Below are 22,161 nucleotides of genomic sequence, written 5' to 3'. Positions count from 1 at the left end.
GCAATTCCTGGGAAGAACATGTAACCCACCTGAGAGATGTTTTGCAGGCTCTTGGACGAGCCAATCTGACCATAAAGGTGAGTAAATGTCAAATTGGACAGAGTAAGGTAGTCTATCTTGGGCATGAGGTAGGCGGTGGAGAAATAAGGCCTTTGCTCAATTTAAGCTGTGGAAAATTGGACAACACTGACTACTCAAACCCAGGTGAGAGCCTTCCTAGGCCTCACTGGGTATGACAGGGATTTCATAGAGAACTATGGGACCATAGCTTCTCCACTGAATGTCATCTCCTCGCCCAAATTTCCTAAAAAGGTTAAATGGAACGAGGAGTGCAATCAGGCTTTTGAAAACCTGAAAAAGGCTCTTTGCCAAGCCCCAGTACTCAGAGCTCCTGATTACCACCAAACTTTCATTGTGCAGACAGATGCTCCGAATGTAGGAATAGGTGCCGTACTCAGTCAACTGGATGGGAAAGGTAGGAAGCACCCCGTTTGCTTCATCAGCCGCAAGTTGAAGGATCCTGAAACAAGGTGGGCAACAATCGAAAGAGAGTGCTTTGCTATCGTGTGGGCGCTGAAGAAGTTTAGGCCGTACTTGTATGGTTCTACTTTCGTCATTCAGACTGACCACCAACCCTTGAGATGGTTAATGCAAATAAAAGGGGAAAACCCAAAACTATTGAGATGTTCGATCTGCCTGCAAGGGTTTGATTTCACCATTGAGCACAGGTCAGGATGTCACCACCAAAATGCTGATGGTCTCTCTAGGATGTATGTCATCGACTAGAGGTATGAGATTCATCCAGGAGTGGATTAAATCCTCCTGTCCCTTAGTCTGGGGGGGGCGAGTGTTAGGGAGAATTCTCTGTTTAGGCTGAATTTCCTAACCTAGTGAGTCCCCCAGCAGCTTTGCTGGATTTTGGGAGTTTGTTTTTTTCCATCCTGCCAAGAGTGAGACTCTTTTCTCCCACTCTTGGACATGTACGTGTGTAATTCCTCTGAAATGTCAATGTGTTTGATGGGCTATGGGGTCTTTTACTCCATAGGGTCTCATATGTTTTTTCTATGTGTGTTACACCGCACCCTACGTGCCGTAACACTGGGGCGTCCTAGCGGACCTCCACCATAGACTCCATACCCGGGGACTGACTACTGTCTCCCCGGGCATGTAAAGTCACCATTGGCTTTACTAGACCTAAATTTACTAACATGACTAGTACAAACCATCTTATTGTGGATGTACTAGTAGGGGTAATTCGATTACTCCTGGACCTGTTACTCGAGGGGGCACTGTCCCGTCCCCCCTCGTCGAGTTTTGGCTGGTGGCAGTGGAAACTACTTGTTATGTTCGACCCCGAACATAAACCTATGGGATTCGTCCCATTGTTGGAGATTGACCCTTTTTCTTGGTAATCTCTAACGTACCACCGGTATCCTTATCTTAAATAAGTTTATCGGATGGTATTTTCTGCCAGAACTCGGTTTGTAAAATGGCGTCTGTGTTTGTCTCTGTGACTCCTAAACCAAAGGTTGAGCCCTTTGTTCCACGTTTGGCGGGCCTCTGTACAGAGACCCTCCAAAGTGGTGCCATTCTGTCTGGGTTACCACAGGGGTATGGGAGGGGGTTTAGGCATCCTGGACCGAGTTGCCTTGCCAACTCCGGTCGCACTCTGGAGTGATTGGCCCAAGTGGTGAGCGTTCCCGCTCACCACTTAGCATGTGTTGATTGACAGCTAGGCTGAATGAATGGCGGTTTTCTGCATAAAAGCAGGGCTTTTGGGACTGGATCTTCAGAAGTCGCCACAGGACCTAAGAATCCGACGAGGGTAACGCTGAGCTGACCTGCAACGACGACACCTCTGGTGGAGCCCTGCTGAGCCGACTCACCACTTCCCGACGAAGAGTCTCTTCCCCTGACTGGTGGGAACAACCAGTCCCCTTTGCTTTTTATTTGCCTCAAGACGCAGTGGTCGAATTGCCCGTGCAGAACACCTCGGCAAGCGGATAGCCACTATCCCTGTACCGCGACCAAAAGGTGGTGCCTTGTGACGGAGTACTCCGCGGCTGGTCTCTTCCCTGGTGGTGCACCGGACTTCACTTTTCTTCGACGACGAGAACCTCTCTACTCTTGGCAAAGACCCGACGTGCATCCACCACCAGGAACAACTGCCCCCGCCGGAGCTGCCCTCCACAACAAGGTACCGTGTCCGCCTGGCTTCCCTTTCGATCGGATTGAGTGAGGTGTCTTAATCCTCTCCTTTCCGTTGGGTCGCCTCCAAGCTTTTCTCATTTATTGTTCTGAACTGGTTCAATCTGCCGATAACAATTTGGTACAAAGACTTGAATGCATCTCCGCTAGAGACTTTTTGGGACATCGCGCCTTGCCTCTCTCCGAGTGGGCCTGGCCTCTGAACTTTATGCTCTATTGTGATTCTTGCCTTCTTGCCGTGCAATTTACCCGCGAAGTATTGAACTGCGTTGATTTCGTAACCTGCCTATCTTTTTCTCTCCCGTCCTAACTAATATTCGAGTGTCATCTAGGTTGAGGTATACACCTCTGTCTTAAAATAAGTGGTACCGGTAGAACCTAGAGTTGTCGAGATATTGCTAGGGGGATTGATCGTTTTCTTTTTCGTAGAGTAATTGTGTTTGATTTGTTTGCCGTGATAGTGCCATAGTGTTTTTCATAGATGTTCTGTTATAAATAAATACCTTAATGTCTTTACACTAAGCCTCGTTGCGTGTTTGCTTGTCTTGCTGTGAAGAATTGCCCTATTTTGTATACTCCACATACCGCTCAACTTTTCTTGAGAGAAGTCTGACTGCTCAGCCACAGCTACCAAGTGAATCTGTGTGGTGCAGACTGCTACCAAGTGGGTTCAGCGCCAACGCCTGTAGTCCTAAATCTTTTGCAGTGGTCCCAGAGGGAACTGCACAGGTTTCCGCCTAACAACGCATGTATGTTGTTTTCAGCTGCATATATCAGCACTGTGTACATGTGCATGTGTGTGTAGTTGACAAGGGTGCAACAGTGATGCAACATGGATGCATGTGACAGCGGGATGTGGAAGCCTGATTGGCAGATGTGACATGGATGCCCATCTGAACACTACGACAGTTGGCAGAGGTGTACACATGCATGCAAGTGTGGTGGTGTGTGTGCATGTGTAGTGCACTCCCTGTATTGCATGTGATGTCTGGCTCACCGTTGCCTGCTCATGCTGTTGTATGTGTATGGATGGTGCTGGCATTTGCGATATGGCTGTGGTATGGCTCATGTGTGCAAGTTGAAATGACATGTGTGTTGGCGATTGTGATGCCATGTCTGAGGTTTGCCAATGCCACTCATATACAACTGTCATGTGTCTATGTGTCCATTGTACAGTGCCCTGATGCCTGTGTTTTATTTCTCCCTGTCTGCAGCGTCAACTGATGAAGAGGGCGGAGAAGGTGCTGTGGAGCACAGCGGCGGGGATCGCACCGCCAGCCGGAGATGCAAGGCCCGGCTCCCCTCCCAGGTTGTGATCCCGTCGGGGAGTGAGGAGTCCGGTGCCGCATCCCAGGCCGCAGCTGCCGGGGGGAGGTCCAAGAGGAGGAGGTTGGAGTTGGACTCCTCGGCAGCAGAAGGGGCAGCTGGGACCCCACAGGGCCCAACAGGGAAGATGGCACGGAGTCATCCAGGTTGGTGGGGGGTTTGGTGGAGGAGGAGGCTGTGCAAGCAACAGATGGGGTCTGGAGGTGGGGATTCCACTGGTGCTAGTGGTGCAGTGCAGGACCAGGGCCAGGAGGCAGCACAGGCCGCCGCGGAGGTGCCTGTGTGCAATCCTGTCCCTGATCCTGTCACTGCATCATCTTGCACCAGCAGGGATGCCTACGTCGGGACCCGTTTTCAGGCAGGGGATGAGCTCACAACAACTGGCCTTCCTCTGCCTGCGGACGTGGCTATCCGGGTCCAGGTTGAGCCTGTCCTGACTGGTGTGGCGTTGCGTCAACGGGCCATGCGAGGTGACCTGCAGTCTTTTCATGAGGAGACTGCACGTCATCTCGAATGGCTCGTTGACCGCGTCGGCCTACTGGGACAGGTCACCCAGGCCGGATTCCTCCGTTTGATGGGGCTTGCTCAGACCCCCTCCTCAACTGAACCCCCTATGCGCCAGTCGTCCTCCGTGCTATCTTCCCATGAATTAGTCACCTGGGTGCCCTGTGGAGCTGCCTCTGACGGTGCGGCCAGGCTGGTGGAGGAGGCATCCCTGCCACAGTCGGGAGTCGGACGTCCAGCAGGGGTGGCCACATCAATGACTGCACCCCAGCCAGTGGAGGATGTGCAGGCAGCAGGAGGCAGTGCACGGGCAGAGGCACAGCAGCAGCAACGAGGTGGGAGCCATGATGGCTCGGGGTCTTCGACATCGGAGGGGCAGGCATCGGCCGGAGGGCAGGAGGACCCAGGACGGGAAGTGTCTTCCGTGTGGCAGCGGTTGGGCCACGCCATAGATGCGGAGCGGCAGCAGGCGGAAGAGGCACGGCTCATGATGGTCAGGGCCGAGAACTCCATGCGGAGGGCCCTGAGGCGGGCCGAGTGCCTCGAGGCAATCCGCAGGGAGTTGGAGGTGAACATGTCGACGGCCCTGCGGACCCTCGGGGCCATGGAGGAGGACCGCCTCTGGGACATTGAGCAGGAGTTTGATGATGCCCTGGCCCGGAACATCCCGAAGTGAGCCGTCGGACTAGCCCGCTGCCCTTGTAAATAGTTCTGTAGTTAGTGTTAGGTTTCCTTTGATTTTGCATTTTTTTTGGACCTTTTGGACAATGGGCCACATTTTTGTATATAGTTTTTTTTTATTAGGTAGTGTTATTAGATAGGTTTCATTTCTTCTGTTGGGATCATGGACCCTGGATTGTTTATCTGTATATAGTTGACTGTTGGATTTTCATTTTTTTTTATGATTTACCCATGGAGCAATGGTTTTCGATTTTAATTTTCCATTGGATTTATTTTTGTGGACTGTGACTTTGGACACCTTTCCTTTGGATTATGATTTGTGGTTTTGCATTATTTCATGGACATGCTGTTTTCTTTTTTTCTAAATTCCCATTTTTGTTTGTTTATTTTTGATTCAATTTATGTTGCTTTTAATACATATTTTTTCTTCAAACTTCAATGTGTAGCATCATCTCATTGGTTTCATGCATATCATGATATGGGTTTTGACATTCACTGACACCCATTGGGTGTATGTGAGGGACATGTGTTCATTTCCAAACTTGCAATTGGGGTTCTATCATGTTATTGCCATTTCTAAGTGGGTGGATGCAATACTCGGGTGGGTGTTTGGCATTTGGAGGCTGACCATAAGGGCTAGGGATTTAGATTGTGATGACATGTTGGCTGGGGAACATGTGTGGGGGCCTGGTGGAGGGTGCCCCACGGTGCTGGGGGGTGGGGGTGCTGGGGGACATGAGTTGGACATGAGTGGGGACCTGCTGGCAGGTGTCCCACAGTGCTGGGGGGTGGAGGTGCAGGGGGACATGAGTGGGACATGAGTGGGGGCCTGGTGGAGGGTGCCCCACAGTGCTGGGGGGTGGGGGTGCTGGGGGACATGAGTTGGACATGAGTGGGGGCCTGCTGGCAGGTGCCCCACAGAGCTGGGGGTGGGGGTGCAGGGGGAGATGAGTGGGGGCCTGGTGGAGGGTGCCCTGCACTGCTGGGTGGTGGCGGTGCAGGGGGACATGAGTGGGGGCCTGGTGGAGGGTGCCCCTGACTGTTGGGGGTTGGGGGTGCAGGGGGAGATGAGTGGGGGCCTGGTGGAGGGTGCCCCACAGTGCTGGGGGGTGGGGGTGCAAGGAGACATGAGTCGGGGCCTGGTGGAGGGTGCCCCTGGATGCAGGGGGGTGGGGGTGCTGGGAGAAATGAGTGGGGGCCTAGTGGAGGGTGCACCAAAGTGCTGGGGGGTAGGGGTGCAGGGGGACATGCGTTGGTGGGCAGTAGTGCAAGGTGACATGTGGGTTGGCTGGGGGGCATGGTGGATGGGCTGCCTGCGGGACATGTGCAGGGTAGTCCCCTGTGGTGTGGGCCACCTGCAGGGGCCATGGAGGGTGTAGAGGGAACACCTGGGAGGACCCACACGGGCAATTCAAGTGTAGTGCTCCCCGCACACCCCTGAAATACACGTGCCCTGATGGAATCGCGTGTGATACTTCCCTCGCACCCCTGAAATGCACGTTCCCTGCTGATTTTGCATGTGATACTTCCCGTGCACCACTGAAATACATGTACCCTGATGGAATCGCGTGTGATACTTCCCGCGCACCCCTGAAATGCACGTACCGTGCTGATTTTGCATGTGATACTTCCCGCGCACCCCTGGAATACACATACCCTGATGGAATTGCGTGTGATACTTCCCGCGCACCCCTGAAATGCACGTAGCCTGCTGATTTTGCGTGTGATACTTCCCGCGCACCACTGAAATACACGTGCCCTGATGGAATCGCGTATGATACTTCCCGCGCACCCCTGAAATGCACTGTCACGAGATGACACCCTGAAAAGAGAGGCACAGGACACCCAGGAAGGGTTTCAGGTGGTTGTGCCGAAGTAAGGTGGACAGAATAGTACACACACAGCTGAAAGTAATGAGAACGAAGAGTAGTCAAGTGTAGCAAGGAATAAGGTACAACAGAATGGATTCCCTCTAGGGGTGTATGCAGATATAGGGAAAGAGTATTCCACGGACCTTAGGAAAAACTCTAGCCTTCTGCATAGTTTGCTATAACAGAGGCCCACGCTGTTTGCTCATGACTTGGAACAACAGATACGGGTGTCTGTAACGTAGAAACGAGACAAAGGAAGGGGCAGAGGTTGCCTGAAGGAAACCAATAGACACGCTCTGTACAAAAAGGTCTACGAACAGTACAAGAGAAGATATTTACAGACAAATCCAGGAAAAGGATGTTGATAGCAAACTAGCAGAAGGAAATGAAGGGAAAGTCGTGTAACAGGATTGGATAGCAGAGAACAGTAAGGAACAAGGTTGAGCGCTCAGAGGAGCAGGAAAGCAATGAACAAGCCCACAGGAGCAGGGCTGTAAGGTAGAGAGCCCAGAGGGAAAGGGTTTAGGGCAGCGGAGTAAAGCAGGATGAGCAAGCCCACAAGAGCAGGGCTGTAAGGTAGAGAGCCTAGAGGGAAAGGGCTTAGGGCAGTGGAGTAAAGCAGGATGAGTAAGCTCACAGGAGCAGGGCTGTGAGGTAGAGAGCCTAGAGGGAAAGGGTTTAGGGCAGTGGAGTAAAGCAGGCTGCACGGCAAGGAACCCAGAAGGGCCGAGCAGCAAGGTGTGAGCCCTGAGGGGCAGGGCCTCTGACCGTAGTAGGTTGTAGATGACTGTAGAGGGCTGCTAGGCCGAGAACCCAGCGGAAAAAGGTAGGTAGTAAGCAGCGGAGCGTGATCAGCTGCAAGGTAGGAAGCCCAGAGGACAAGGGCTGTAGGCAGCTGGAGTGAGGCAGGCTGCAGAGCAAGGAGCCCAGAGGACAAGGGCTGTAGGCAGCCGGAGTGAGGCATGCTGCAGAGCAGGGAGCCCAGAGGACAAGGGCTGTAGGCAGCCAGAGTGAGGCAGGCTGCAGAGCAGGGAGCCCAGAGGACAAGGGATGTAGGCAGCCGGAGTGAGGCAGGCTGCAGAGCAGGGAGCCCAGAGGACAAGGGCTGAAGCTCGAAAGCAGCAGAGTGTGATCAGCTGCAATGTAGGCAAGGGCGGAGGCTGGAAGGCAGCAGAGCGTGCGCGGCTGCAATGTAGAGAGCCCGGCAGGGCAAGGGCGGAGGCTGGAAGGCAGCAGAGCGTGATTGGCTGCAATGTAGAGAGCCCGGCAGGGCACTGGATCCAAAGCCGGAGTAAGGAGGAACCGCATACAAGATCCGTAGCTCGAAGCAACAAGGTGCCGGTAAGACTCCTAATGCAAGAGACTGAGATCCTGCAGGCAGCAGCCTCCATACTGCCCAGCCCAGCACAGAGGAAGGCCAATTGGTCGCACCTGGCTAAGCACACCTGTAGACAATTGGCCACCTCCCTCTCTGTTCCTGAGCCGGTGGAAGCAGAGGAGATCCCTAGGGCCTCTGGGGATTGTAGTTCCGAAGATGGCGAATAGGAATGGCCAGGAAAAGACGGTTATGGCCAAGTGCATTGTGGCAAGTGTAGTTTGTTGGGAAAAATAGAAAAGCACCAAAGTCTCGCAAATGGGAAATGAGGTCCATATTGATTGTAAATGTATGCGCCCATGGCGCAGGCATGACATGCACGTACCCTGCCGATTTTGCGTGTGATACTTCCCGCGCACCACTGAAATACACGTACCCTGATGGAATCGCGTGTGATACTTCCCGCGCACCCCTGAAATACACGTACCCTGCTGATTTTGCATGTGATACTTCCCGCGCACCACTGAAATACACGTACCCTGATGGAATTGCTTGTGATACTTCCCGCGCACCCCTGAAATACACGTACCCTGATGGAATCGCGTGTGATACTTCCTGCGCACCCCTGAAATGCACGTACCCTGCTGTTTTTGCGTGTGATACTTCCCACGCACCCCTGGAATACACGTACCCTGATGGAATCGCGTGTGATACTTCCTGCGCACCCCTGAAATGCACGTACCCTGCTGTTTTTGCGTGTGATACTTCCCGCGCACCCCTGGAACACACGTGCCCTGATGGAATCGCGGGTGTTACTTCCCTCGCACCCCTGATGTACACGTACCCAGGACAATCGCGTGTGAAACTTCCCGCGAACCACTGAAATACACGTTCCCCGCTTGGCGTTTGCCGTTTGGCTGCCCTGTGAACTGGTCCAGGGTTAGCACAGCCCTTTGCAATGATTTGGGAATTTTGAAGGCTTTTCCTTGCGCAAGGGCCTTCTTGGGGGCGTAACTGGCGCAGCTGCAGGGTCGCTGCGCCACGGCTGATTTTTGAGGCTAAAATCCATGAATACGCTATTCGATGAAAAGGATTTTATCACACGCAGCTGGCGCAGTGTATCGCACGGGGACACTGTGCGCCAGCCGCGTGCACCACTTTTGTGCAAAATTCTATGAATTACCCTGTATATGTGTTCCTGAATGAAAATACCTATGTCTGTTGTTTGTTGGTACAGACTGAGCAGGTTAGCCATAGGGGCAGCCCCTGGCTTGTGCAGGGCAGAATTGTCAACACGGTTGTTGAAAGAAGATGTTTGAGTCTATTAAGTACACAAGACCTGATGTTGTGGGAACTGTAAGGCTGCTAGACTTTAGTAGTGTGGCTTTAGTTGAGAGATGATAGTGATGGGTGAAGAGTGGGGGATAGGTTAGGTTTTTGTCACTTACAGGCTCTTGATTTTTATGTTTCAGTGAGATTCAGGTGCACAACTGTGTCACACAGCAGCATATCTATAAATCCTATTCATTTCCCACAGTGCAAAAGAAGGATTTCTTGCCAATGAGAAGCCCAGGTTGCTGGTGCATAGTTTGTATTCATTGTATATCATCTTTCATTTCTTTCAACATGGTTTGTTGAACAGCCACGTCTTGACTTTTTCATCAAAGTCACATGGTTCACTTTGGCCATTTTGGGTAGGGTATTTCAGAGTTCCATGGACAGGACAGAACTGAAAATGAAGCTCCTCCTTTTAATTTCTTATTTTAGTTAGGGACTAGTACAAGCACAGATTTGCTAAACCTTGGTGTTTTGGAGAATGTTAAGTATTGAAACTTACTTCTGAAGTTGGAAGAACCTCATTCATAGTATGAACAATGGGTGATGGACACATTTTTTAAATAAGCTCTTCATTTGATGGGCAGCCAGTGGAGAATACATAATGCTGGCTTAATATGTTTGAATCACTTAATTCTGAGAAGTAGACTTGTAGCTGCATTTTCAACTCTTTGAAGCTCCCTCATTAGGTAATCTGGGAGTCTGAGATAGAGGCTGGATGTATAGTCTATTTTGCATTGTATTTCAGACATTTTAGAATTGGCACTGGTCAGTAAAGAAAGGTGCAGCGTAGCATGCACAGCTGGGAGAAATGTCTTCTGGTGATGGCTCTGTTCTGCGATTCCAGACTCAGGGTGGTTCCCATTGTGGTTCCAAGAGTCCTTATTGCGGTCAACAGTATTAGGCAAGAGCCCATTGTGTCAGGCAAGGGGATTGTGGCAGAGTTACAACCTACAGGATTTGAAGGCATCAGTGCTGTATTAATGGATAAGTGGAGCTTTACTGATTTAGTTATCTGAATTTCATTCCCCCATCTTTATTTGCTTATTTGTCCACTCTTTTAATGCAAACAGTGGGGGAAGACCCCACGCCCTTCTCTTCTACCCACACCTTCTTCCCCCTTTTCTATATACCTTACCCAAACATACACTCCATAATTCTGTGGCAGGCAGAAATGTGGTAAAAATGCCAAAAACAGAATTCAGTGAAATGTAACAGGGATGAAAGATAGTTTCGAGACTGCCTCGATCTTATAAACATAATTCTGTGTGTCAATGGTGGTAGCCTGGATCTCTTGGATGTAATGGACAGCTGTGTTGCTGCATATGGCCATACTTTATTTGGAGAAGCAGTGTTTGAGGGGTGTCCTGGTGGAGGGGTATCTGTTATTTTGCCAGGCTCTTTCTAGCTTTCTGGCACCATGTTTGATGGTGAGGAGGGAGTCACTGAACCATGTCTGCTAGTGGTGCCTAACCATTCAAATACATATGTATTCCCCGCCATCAAAGTAATTCTGTTGAAGTAAATTACTATGTTGTAATTTACTAAGGCAAAACAACGTGATACCGTATTGGAGATGGCTATTTGGTTGAACACTTGGGTCAGTGGGGTGTTGTAATTGCTGGGAAGTGAGCTGGGGTGGGCATGTGGGGAGGTAAGAATGGAATGTGTCATGCAACAACTGTGCTTGTGATGTGTTTGATTTCTCTGGCTGGGTGTGTGTGTGTGTGTGTGTGGCAGGTTGGGGGGTTGTGTGGCAGAGTTGACTGAGAGACCGCTCATGTTTTCTAGGTTGTGGTGGAAGAGCTTTGCACCTAATGGCAAATGTTGACTTGTTGTCAGAGCACATGGGCATTACAACTCTATCAATCCTAGGAGGCTGGTGCAGGTGTATGAGCTGGAGCTCGGTTTATGTGAGCTGTATTTAATGCATGGCACTGTATTTGGACTATGCTGATTATATATGTGCATATATGGCTGCACGGGTTATTCAAAGGGAGCACTGGGGATGAAAGACTGCACTTGCCATGTAATAGCAATACCTGTCCATGTGAGGCAGCAATATATTCCAAGGTGGACATAATCAAGTTGGGAATGCTGTAAAGTTTCACATCAAGCAGGATTGTCATGGCATGGAAGTACTTAGGGCTTACGGCTGAGAGATGGATTCTTAAGGAAGGGGTTATTTGACCTGTTTTGGGTGAATATGTGATGGCATGATGTGAGAGGCAGGAGTTGATGACGTTGACCCAGCCTGGATCCAGGGTAGCCATGCATTTAGAAGGGGCTTGAGTTTAGCATGCGTCATCTAGAAAAATGTGCTAGTTTAGCTGTGGGTCTGAAGTTGATGAGGGTGTCTTGAAGGATGTGGTGAAATGGGCCCCATTGTTACTCACCACTCCGAATAGGCCGAAGATGCAGAGAAAATGACGTTGGAGATGTTGGTGGTATAAGATTCCGAATTCAGCCTTCCAATACAGCTCCCCTGAGTATAAGACTCAGGCTTCCTCAAAGAGGGGCTCTTTTCCACAATGTACCTCTCTGCTGTTTTAGTTAGAACAGACAGAGATGTCAATTGAGTAAAAGAGCGGGGAGAACGCACACCGCCAATACCAATGCTGCAAAAGAATACCAAAATATTAGACAGTGTTGATATTATACAAGTGATTAGAACAGTTGAAAATGATTGGACAACTACCTAGATAGATATTGGAGTGGAGTTGAGTTTCCCCGGGATGATCTACAAAGAATAACACAAATTAGTGGAATTGAACTAAATCAGTATCGGTTCCCACTATAGCTATTAAAAATTGATAACAACTGACCTGAATAAAGATAATGGAGTAAGAGGAGTCCAGGATACTGCAGACAACGACCGGAAAAAATAACAAACAGGGAAGTTAGTACAGGTAAGTAACCCCGAACGGCACGAGGGACGCACTAGTGCCGGGTTGGTGCAGTTCAGGAGGGCGTTCATATGCACTTAAGAGCAATCTCACAGGAAAGTCACTCAATGTCCCAGAATCCAACAGAAGACAACATCCATGGAAGACAATAGGTATGTACCTGAGTACACGAGTATAGTAGAGTAGCTGTTGAGATGATCCGGATAGTAGACAGCAAATTGATGTGCAGAACGGCAACCAGGAAAGAACCGCAAGACACAGAAGAGAGGCATATCCAGTAGCGTTCCCAGTCCAACAACCAGACGAGCACGACAGGAATAAAGGAGGAGACGAGGCAATCCAAAAGTCAGGCAAAGGTCAAAACCAGGAGTTCAGATAAGGATTCGTGTAGGGAGACACGAAGAGGAAATGGACGAAACCGCGTGTAGCTGGTAACATTAATTAGCAGCAACGAGCCCCTTGGAAGACGGTGGTTTTATAGTCGTAAGAGGGGCGTGGCTTGCTGTACGTCTTCCACGTACAAGACGTGTCAGGTGACCTGGAGTGCGTCGACGTTTGTAGCTTGTACCTGGACCATAGAGGAGCCTGTAAAGAAGTTGTATTCCGCAAGGATGCCCGCGGGGAAGCCTGAAGTGTAACACCCATGCGTCAGAGGGTTTGGGGTTGGGTGTTATCAGAGGGACTGTGGAGGAGATAGAGCTTATCTGATGTTGAACTAGTCATTGGGGGTGCGCACTGAGGAGCACGGGGTGTAGCAGTAAGTATGGATAGTTTGGAGACTGACTTTATGTTAAAAAAACATTCTGTGTGTCATTGATGGTAGACAGGATCTATTGGAGGTAATGAGCAGCTTTGTTGCTGCATATGGCCTTTTTTGTATTTGGAGTAGCAGTGTTTGAGGGGTGTCCTGGTGGAGGAGCATGTGTTCATTTGCCAGGCAATTTCTAGATTTCTGGCACCCGAGATGATGATGAGGAGGGAGTCACTGAACCATGTTTAGTAGTGGTGCTCAAGTTTGAAGATGGCTATTTGGTGGAACCCTTGGGTGAGTGTGGTGTTGAAGTTGCAGAGAAGTGAGCTCGAGTGGACATGAGTGGAGGAAGGAATGTAAGGTGTCAGTTAAGACGTGTTTGTGATGTGGTTGATTTCTCTGGCTGGGGGTGTATGTGGCAGGTGGGCTGATGTTGTGTGGCAGAGTGAACTCAGAGAATGCTCATGTATTCTAGGGTGTGGTTGGACGAGCTTTGCACATACTGTCAAATTCTGACTTGTGATCAGAGAGCATGGGCATTACAACTGTATTACTCCTATGAGGCTGTTGAAGGTATGTGATCTGTATGTAACGCATTGCACTGCATCTGGACATATGCTGGTTATAGATGTGCATATATGGCTGCACCAATTATTCATAGGCAGCCCTCGGGATTCAAATACTGCACTTGCCATGTAATGGCAGTGTGTGTCCGTATGAGACAGCACATGGCACACAACTGTGGTACCTGGGCATATTCCACTGTTGCTGAACAAACAAGTATTGTACCTGGTCTGATCAGACAACAAGATGTCTTTAAAAAGTCAGTGCTAGTGATTTTGGCAATGTTTTTAATTGTACCATGTAAGGAACTTTAGATCCATGTGTTATCTGCACTACTCTAGAGGTATCAATCCAGTGGTGATTAAAGGATATCTGCACAGCAGTGTGCATTGGAAAGGCCAGTTTGTATTCTCTTGAACCATAACTACGTATTTGCACTGCATTATGCATGTGCACAAGGCCTCTCTTCCCCCTTCCCTAAACCACTTCTGTGCATCTTGTGTTGCGTAGCTCTGTGGAGCCTTTCCCTCTCTTCTCCTTTTCTCTCCTTCAATTTCCATTTCCTCTATCACACCCTCTATTGTGCTCTCAATCCCCACCATCTTCTCCAACTGCTTCTCTATCTCCTATCCTATTCCTCTAACTAAGATTGGAAGGAAGAAGTTCAACACGGATACCCTTGTCTCCAATTTAGGCCTTCCCATCGCTGACACCTATGGCAAAGCCTCCTCCAGACAGACTCTTACCGACATTCTCTTTGTCGTGTCTTCTCCTGACCTATGGACCCTTTATATGGCCACACTTCTCTCTCTTTCTTCGTCTTCTCCCATTAATGGTGGCACCAGGTGGCAGGTCTTATTGGCCTCCTTCCTGTCCTCCAGAGTCATCATTAATGTGTATATAAATGGCACTGTCAAGGTCCGGGGCCGTTAGACCAATCTCCTACTATTTGATTGCGCCTTCCTTGTCCCATCAGCTTCCTTCCTTCTGCTTCTACTCCTGATACCACTGCTCTGCCTCCTCTGCCATCTCCCTCTTCAACCTCTCCATCTCCTTTTCCATCGATTACCTCTCTGGCACCACATCCACCTCCATCCTGTACCTCTATGGCTTCCCTGCCATCTACTGCCTCTCTGGCTCCCTTGCCAGCCACCTCCACTCTGGCTCTCTTGCCAATTCCAGCCTCCACCCCTCTGGCTTCCTTGCTATCAACCACCTCTTTGGTTCTTCTGCTGCCTCCTCCTTCCCCCTTTCTGGTTCCTCTGCCACTTTTGAGGGTACACCTGTCTCTTGTACCCCTCCAAAGAAGTCTTTCAAAAGTGGCAACCTGCTCAGTGTTGCTACTGTCAACTCTCGCTCTTCTGTCAAACACTACTCTGACATCTGCCACCTTCTTGAACTCCTGGATCTGGATGCCCTCGCTCTTACCGAGATATGGTTGAAGACCAGCTTTGTCACACATTTTGACACATTCCTATCTCAGGGCTACAAGATCCCAGGCACAACCGGACCGGAAGCGGAGTGGCCCTGATCTTTCCTGAGTGGACCTCTGCTTCCATCATCCCCACTCAGACATATTCCTCATTTGAATGCCCGGTCTGCAGGCTCTCTATCTCCCCCAGCCTCTCTATGACCTTGCCCACCATCTACAGGCCTCCTGGCCTGTTCACCCTCTTCCTCCCCGAATGAGCTGACATCACCTCCTTTCTCCTTTCCTCTACCTCTCAGCTTCTCCTCCTGGGGGATCGCAACATCTACCTGGACTCCCCAGGCCAATCCTCTGAGTTTTGTCACAATCTATGTGACTCTCGTTCCCTCTCCATTATACCCTCTAGCCCGACACACTCAGCTGGACACAACTTGGATGTTCTCATCTCTTCAGACATGCCTCACTGTACTCCTCTTACCACTCCACTCTCCTGGAATGACCACTTCCTTCTTTCTTCTCACTTGAAGCTTCCTGTCCCCTTGGCAAAGCCCCACTGAGCACTGCCACCTTCCTTTGTGGACATTCCGCCTATTAAGTGAGTGTCAGTGGCTGCCATCGCCTCCACTTTCTCTCCCTGCCTACTCCTGCGGCTGACCCCAACTGTGACAGAGCCCTTTCCAACCTTCACCTTTCTAACTTTAATACTCTGAACATCCTTGCCCCTGTCATGAGGATCCACCTTAAGCCTGCCACCAAGTGCAACTCTTGGTATGACCCTGACACGCAAGTGCCAAGAATCTGAGAGGAAGTAGGGGGCATCGGACGCACCCTCTAACAAAACTGGCATCCCGTCTGCTCCAAATTCAATACAGACTCTCCACCTTCTCTAAGAAGAGGGTCCATATTCAAACCCGCATCTCTGCACCCTCTAACAACATGGCCAAACATTTCAAAATCTGCAAGTAGCTGCCAATCCTACTGTAGTATCTACCTCTTCTACACCCACCCATGCCCTCTGCATGGCTCTGGCTCCCCATTTTACCTCTAAACCCAGGACAACCTGTCCACACTTCCCTCTTCCCCTCTACCTCTCTCATGCCCTCCTTTGCCACTCATGCCTCTCTCCTGGAACACCTGATGACGTTTCTAGACAAGTCCGGTCTATGAAAGTCTCATCCAAACAGGTGACTCCCTGCTACTCCAGAACCATTAAGGACAGCATTGTCTCTCTTGCTCCAGACTTGGCTGATTTCTGTAATCACTCTGTCAGTACTGGTTCCTTCCCCTCTCTTCGCAAGCACTCCCTTGTGCATCCCCAAACTAAAAAAGCCTTCTGCCGACCCCTCCATTCCGGCAAACTATCGCCAGATCTCTAGCATCCTTTCCTGGGCAAACTACTGGAGAAGTTGCCTATCTCCCAGCTAACCCTCCACACTTAATCTTTTGGTTGTCTTGATGACTATCAGTCTGGCTTCATTGCAGCAAGAGGCATTGAAACTGCTCACCTGAACACCTGTGAAGACCTGCTGTCTAATTTTGTAACCAGCTCTCGCTCTTTCCTCATTCTCCTTGACCTTTCCTCTGTATTTGATACAGTCAACCATGCCACCCATATCTCTACCTTTTCCTCTAAATTTCAGTTTCATGTGGATGACACGCAGCGCTCTTTCAGGCTACCCTCAGTCTCCTCCTCCTTGCTCATCCCTGACTGTCCATCTGCTATTTGGGTATGATTCGCCTCTATACCTTAAGGACAATAAACTGAGGTCCTTCTCATTGGGACCCCTGCTCCTGCTTTTCCTTCCCCACTCTGGCTGCCCTTCTTGGGCCCTCGCCCCTCACACTACTGTGAGGCAAGAAACCTTGGGGTCATCTTTGAATCCACTCCCACCTTTTCTACCCACATCAAAGACCTTTCCAACAAGGCACATTTCCAGCGGCATCTCCTCAAAGGTATTCTCCCTTTTCTTACCTTCCCCCAGAAGCTCACTGTCTCCAGTGCTCTGGTTCGCTTTATGCTGGACTACTGCAACAGCCCCTTTCTCAATCTGCCTAGCTCTTCTCTTTGCCCTCTTCAACTCATCCAGAACAGAACCGCAAGACTTAACCTTGGCCTCAAGCCCAGGGACCACATCTCTCCATCCCTGAAATCCCTCCACTAACTACCTGTGGTTATAAAGATCAATTTCAAGACCCTCTGCATCATCCACATGGCTTTCTGGGGATGTGGCCCTCACTTTCTTCAACTATCTCTTCCTAGATATCTTCCTTCTAGAGCCCTTTGCTCGTCTACCTCTAATTTTCTGCAGGTCAGTCACTTCTCCAAGCAGAGAATGGAGGTAGATTTCTCTCCTCTTCAGGTGCCTCTCTCTGGAATGGCCTCCCTGCCTCTCTCTGCCTTGAGCCAGATCTCCTTAAGTTCCATAAGCTCAAGACCTTCCTTTTCTCCTCTTCTTTCCCATTCCCTCTCCACTGAAAGCCTCCCTTGCTCCTTCATCCATCTGCTGACTGGCTGCTTGGTGTCCCCTGAGTCTTACATGGAACCAGCCCCCCCCCCCCGGCCAGTCCCCCTGAACATGTAGCCTGGCCCACCTTGCACTGCCACCTGTCTTACCTTGCACTACCTGACTGGGTTGCTCCCTGTAGCCCCTGCCTTCCTTGCACTTAACTCAGAGCCCTTCTGCTTTGGTTGCACTTCCACTGCACTTGATTCCCTGCACTTCTTGTTGCGCACTTGCATCATCTAAATGACACCAGGCCTAGTAAGATGTTTTGTCTTGTTCTCCCATGTTCCCTTCCATTGACTAGTTGCACCTTGAAACACTTGGGTATAAGTGCATAATAAAATTCAAATCAATCAATAAATCAATCAATCAATATGATAAGATCTCTGGATTTAAGTTATTAACAGTAGCTGTGACATTTTCTGAAAACTGTTGAAATGAAAATGGTAGCAAACGTTGCCCGTTTTTTCGTTTTATGGCCAGGAAATGGAGGGAGATTGAATGAGCTATAAAACATCTTAGTAGTATACTTACTACTCCCCAGTCACATTGCCTGCATTTTGTAGTTAGGAAAATGTGCACCATTAACAACCTCCTAACTGTGAATGGTTATTTCCTTCGATGGGCAGCTGCTAACAACTCAATGAATATTGTAACTGATTATGTATCTTTATAACATTCATTGCAAACTGCAATGTTGGAGCCACAACCTATTTTAGTTTGAAATTGCTGGTTATTGTTTATAATGACACAAAAGACTGGGGTGTCCAGATTTATATTTAAGCATTATAGATCTAGCCCAAGGGATCTATGGGAAGTTATGGGCCCTGAAGACCAAGGAAAATTTGAGCATAGGTAGGGTCTATACATCTATTATGTCCTGAGGTATGGGGGGATCAAAAAGAAAAAAAAGGTCAATCTGCCTGAAGTGGATGGTGGGAACCGATATTCCGCAGCTATAGGGAAATAGCCAGGGATGTGGGGGGCTTAAATCCCAGCCAGCCAAATGAGTGCCAGTAAAGTTGGAGATGCTGGGCTGTGTCGCCAGGTGCTGCCCAGCGAAGCTTAAGGGGGCGGAGTCAAACACCCCGCCACCGGATTACAGTAAGGAGGGCACGCAGTTTATTTTGCCAGGGCGCATCTACCGGGTGCAGCCTGGGCAATGTGGGGATCAGCGCTGGGCCAGGGATTCAGTCATGTGCTACTGTGATGAGAGGGACCACTGCACCGAGAGCCCTGTGGGGGGGGCTCTCAGTACAGCACTCCCTCACATTAAGGGAGCATCACACTGACAGCCGTGTTACTGCTCTGGCTGCAGGGCTCTCTGCATAGCAACCCCACTCATCACAGAAGCACCCTGCCAAAGCCCTGCATCCAGCTGAATGACACTGGGTGAATGATGTGGCTACCCGCAATTGCCAGATGTCCACGCCATACAGAATTTCCCAGCTATACCGGCATTTAAGACCGAGGAATTGGCTAATGGGGGAGTGCCACATCACTCCCCCAGTATATAAAATCCATGCAGGCTTCACATGCAGTCTCTCTTCGCTGCCTACAAACCAGATTCACAGGATTGTATCTGGCGATACCATGTGCCTTCACAGGGACATTGTAAACTGGAAGCTCAGAGAACAAGCGCAGCAGGATTGTGTTTGCTGCACCATTGTCGGGTCTAAGTCCAGCCCATCTGTGCCCATCCGTGCTTCACGCAGGCAATTGGGTTATGCCTAATCTCCTGCTACCCCCTCCATTACCTATTCATGAACCTCACTGCTCAATCTTGTCCCTCACAACATGGTACCCCCAGCTAGGTCTGCTGCTGGAGAGCTTCGGAAATTATAATTTCAACTACTCTGTGTGCACCATCTGACGAACTCAGGCGCCTTCTGCCCATGCAGCTCGCTGCCATGATTTATTGCTCGACTTGAGTCCTGATTAGACTTGGCTTCGGGAGTCCTCTGGCCCAGTTTTAAACCAAGCTCTGCCTCCTAATTACAGTTTTCTACATGTAGGCAGGGTGTCCATCCACCCTGGCGGTGGTCGTGTTGTTATTTTCTCAACCGATGTTTCCTTGTTTATTGCTACCTCTTGCCCAAAAGCCTTCAAATGGGAGCTTTGCTTATTTGATTTCCCATATCTGCTTTTAAAACTCTTTATTCGCTCCTACTCTATCATCCTCCCGGACAGGACACAGTGTTCCATTCTGTTTTTCTCAACCTTGCAGATGATTTAAAACACTAATTCAATTACATGTTCAAATTAGGTGATTTCATCCTGAATTCCATCCAGACATCATCCTTTTTGGTAGACAGTTTTCTATCTGTTATGTCTGAACTTGCGTTTTCACAATTAGTCACAGGCCATACCCATTTCCTGGGTAATATGTAGGATCTAGACCGCAGCTAGACCTTTCCTTAAAAAGCAAACTGCCTGACTATAGCTAGAGCTATTATTGGGGCCAACCTCGATTACCGAAACGCCCTCCTGGCCGGGACATCCACAAAGAACATTGAAAAACTACAAATTGTGCAAAGTAATGCACTCTGTGCTGATATTGGTATCCCAAGAAGGGAAGACATCTCAGCTGCCAGGAAACAAGCCCACTGGCTACCCGTCTAGGAACGCGTTAATTTCAAAACATTGTCTCTCACCCCTAAATGCATCCAACACGCAGCACCTCAATACCTTTCTCAAGATTCACCAGACCACTCACAGAAAGACCAATTAGAACCCCATACGCCAACCTACTCTCAGTGTCTAAGGTCACAAGAGCGCGGACTGGAGACTCCAGCTTCCCATTCATCATCGCAACCCGGTGGAACTCCCTGACACCCAACCTCAGAGGGATATCATCCCACATAGCCTTCCGCAAAGAAATCAAAACACAACTATTCTTCTGAAATCTCCCAGTATCTATGCACAGGGTTCTAAATGTATTGAATTGTCCTGCATGTAACACTGCTTCTAATCCAAGTAACTTTGTCATGTGTATACTATGCCACCCATGTAACCTGCTCCAACCTTGCTATTCCACATGTAACCAGTAAGCAATGTCATAACCTGTAACTAAATAACACTCTTGTAACAGCGCCTCAATGCCCCTGGGCTGTCAGGGCACTTTCTGAATGGGAATAAATAAAAATAAAATAAAATAAATCTATTTTTCGCCTCTATCTCCCTGTAAGATGTTTTCTCCTTTAAGCGTTCTTCGGACTGATCATTTAATCTTGCCTGTTTAGCGGCTTGCTCTCTCCTTTTCCTTTGCTGCCTGCTCTTCCTTGCCCCCTAGACATTAATAGCACTCCATTGATAGTTCCCGGATCACTGACTCAATCAATTTAGCACAAATTCTATGTTCTTTTAATAACATAGCTGATCATTTGGCTCCTCGGAAGCCATCTAAGCCTCTTGCATATACATCTGAGCCCTGGGTTTCCTCTTAGTTGTGATTGAATAACTGTCCACTAGCCAAATCTCTTTACCGTGTAGCTATGCCAATGTAACATCAAGCCATTTTAGAGGCTAAGTAGCTCTATTTTACCCACCAGATAAAGCTTGCAATTAAACAACTGAAAGAAAATGTTAAAACTGTCCAATATGTACAGTCTCTGACGGAATGTTCTAATGCCGTCCCCCCCCTCCCAGGCAGTATGCATTTCCCTTTTTGCTTTCTTTATGAATACGATTGATCTTATTCATCGGAAAATGTCCACCTCTATGTCAGATCATACGGCTGCTCTCGAGCTGGGCTCTGTTCCTACTGCTGCTCCTTGCCATTCTTGGCTCTACTTTCCTGTGTTTACTTCTAATGGGATCATTCAGGCCACTAGTAAGCTTAACGCTGCTTCCCCTTTGGATCCTATTCCACTATTGATTGTTAAAAACATCATGCCTGAAATGGCTACCTTGGTGACCTCCACCGTTAACCATTGGTTTGCCATTAGTGTTCTTCTCCCTGAGCGGAAGCATGCCCTTATTATTCCCATTCTGAAAAAGCCCTTCCCTGATCCTCTTCTCCTTGTCAACTATAGCCCTAGTTCCCTTCTTTCTTTTTATGGCGCTGTTAGAAGCTCCAGTTACCCCACTTCTGAGCTTCTTTCTTGAAGACTCTGGCTTTCTTGACCACTTTCAATCAGGGTTCAGACCCGGCCACTGCACTGAAATGATTTAGTCTCGGTCATGGATCATCTGGCCCAACATTCGGACCAGGGCGGCAATGGGGCACTAATCCTCCTTGATGTATCAACTGAGTTTGAAACCATTGATCAGGAAATCTTGCTTGCTAGACTAGCTGCAGCTGGTATCTTAGCGTTGTGTTGTCTTGGTTCAGTTCCTTCCTCACTAACTGTTCCAAGTCTCTTTCACTACCCCCTTTCTGCTCCTCTCCTCTTCCGATTACAGGTGGGTTTCCTCAGGGCTTTGCCCTCTCTCGCATCCTGTTCAATGTGCATATGTCCATCCCCAGCCAAGCTCATCCAGTCATGCTATTGCTGCTGCTATACTTATGCGGATGATACTAAGATTGTGGTTCCTCTCAATCTTGCCCATTCTGAGGTAGGTAACAGAGTTAAAACCTGCCTGACAGCCGTAGGTAACTGGATGAGCCAGAATTGGGGCAAATTCACCCGAAAGAAAACCAAGGTCCTAGAATAGGCCCCCCTTCTGCAGCTGCTTTATGGACCCCCAACACCTGGCCTGTTGCTCTCAGTCCTTTCCCTCTACCTGTTCCGGTAGTCGAAGACTTAAGCACTAAAATCTCTGCCT

Source organism: Ambystoma mexicanum, chromosome 4p (assembly GCF_040938575.1).
Source record: "Ambystoma mexicanum isolate Mex_15411 chromosome 4p, UKY_AmexF1_1, whole genome shotgun sequence".
Taxonomy (NCBI): Eukaryota; Metazoa; Chordata; class Amphibia; order Caudata; family Ambystomatidae; genus Ambystoma; species Ambystoma mexicanum.
This window is presented reverse-complemented; position numbering follows the sequence as displayed.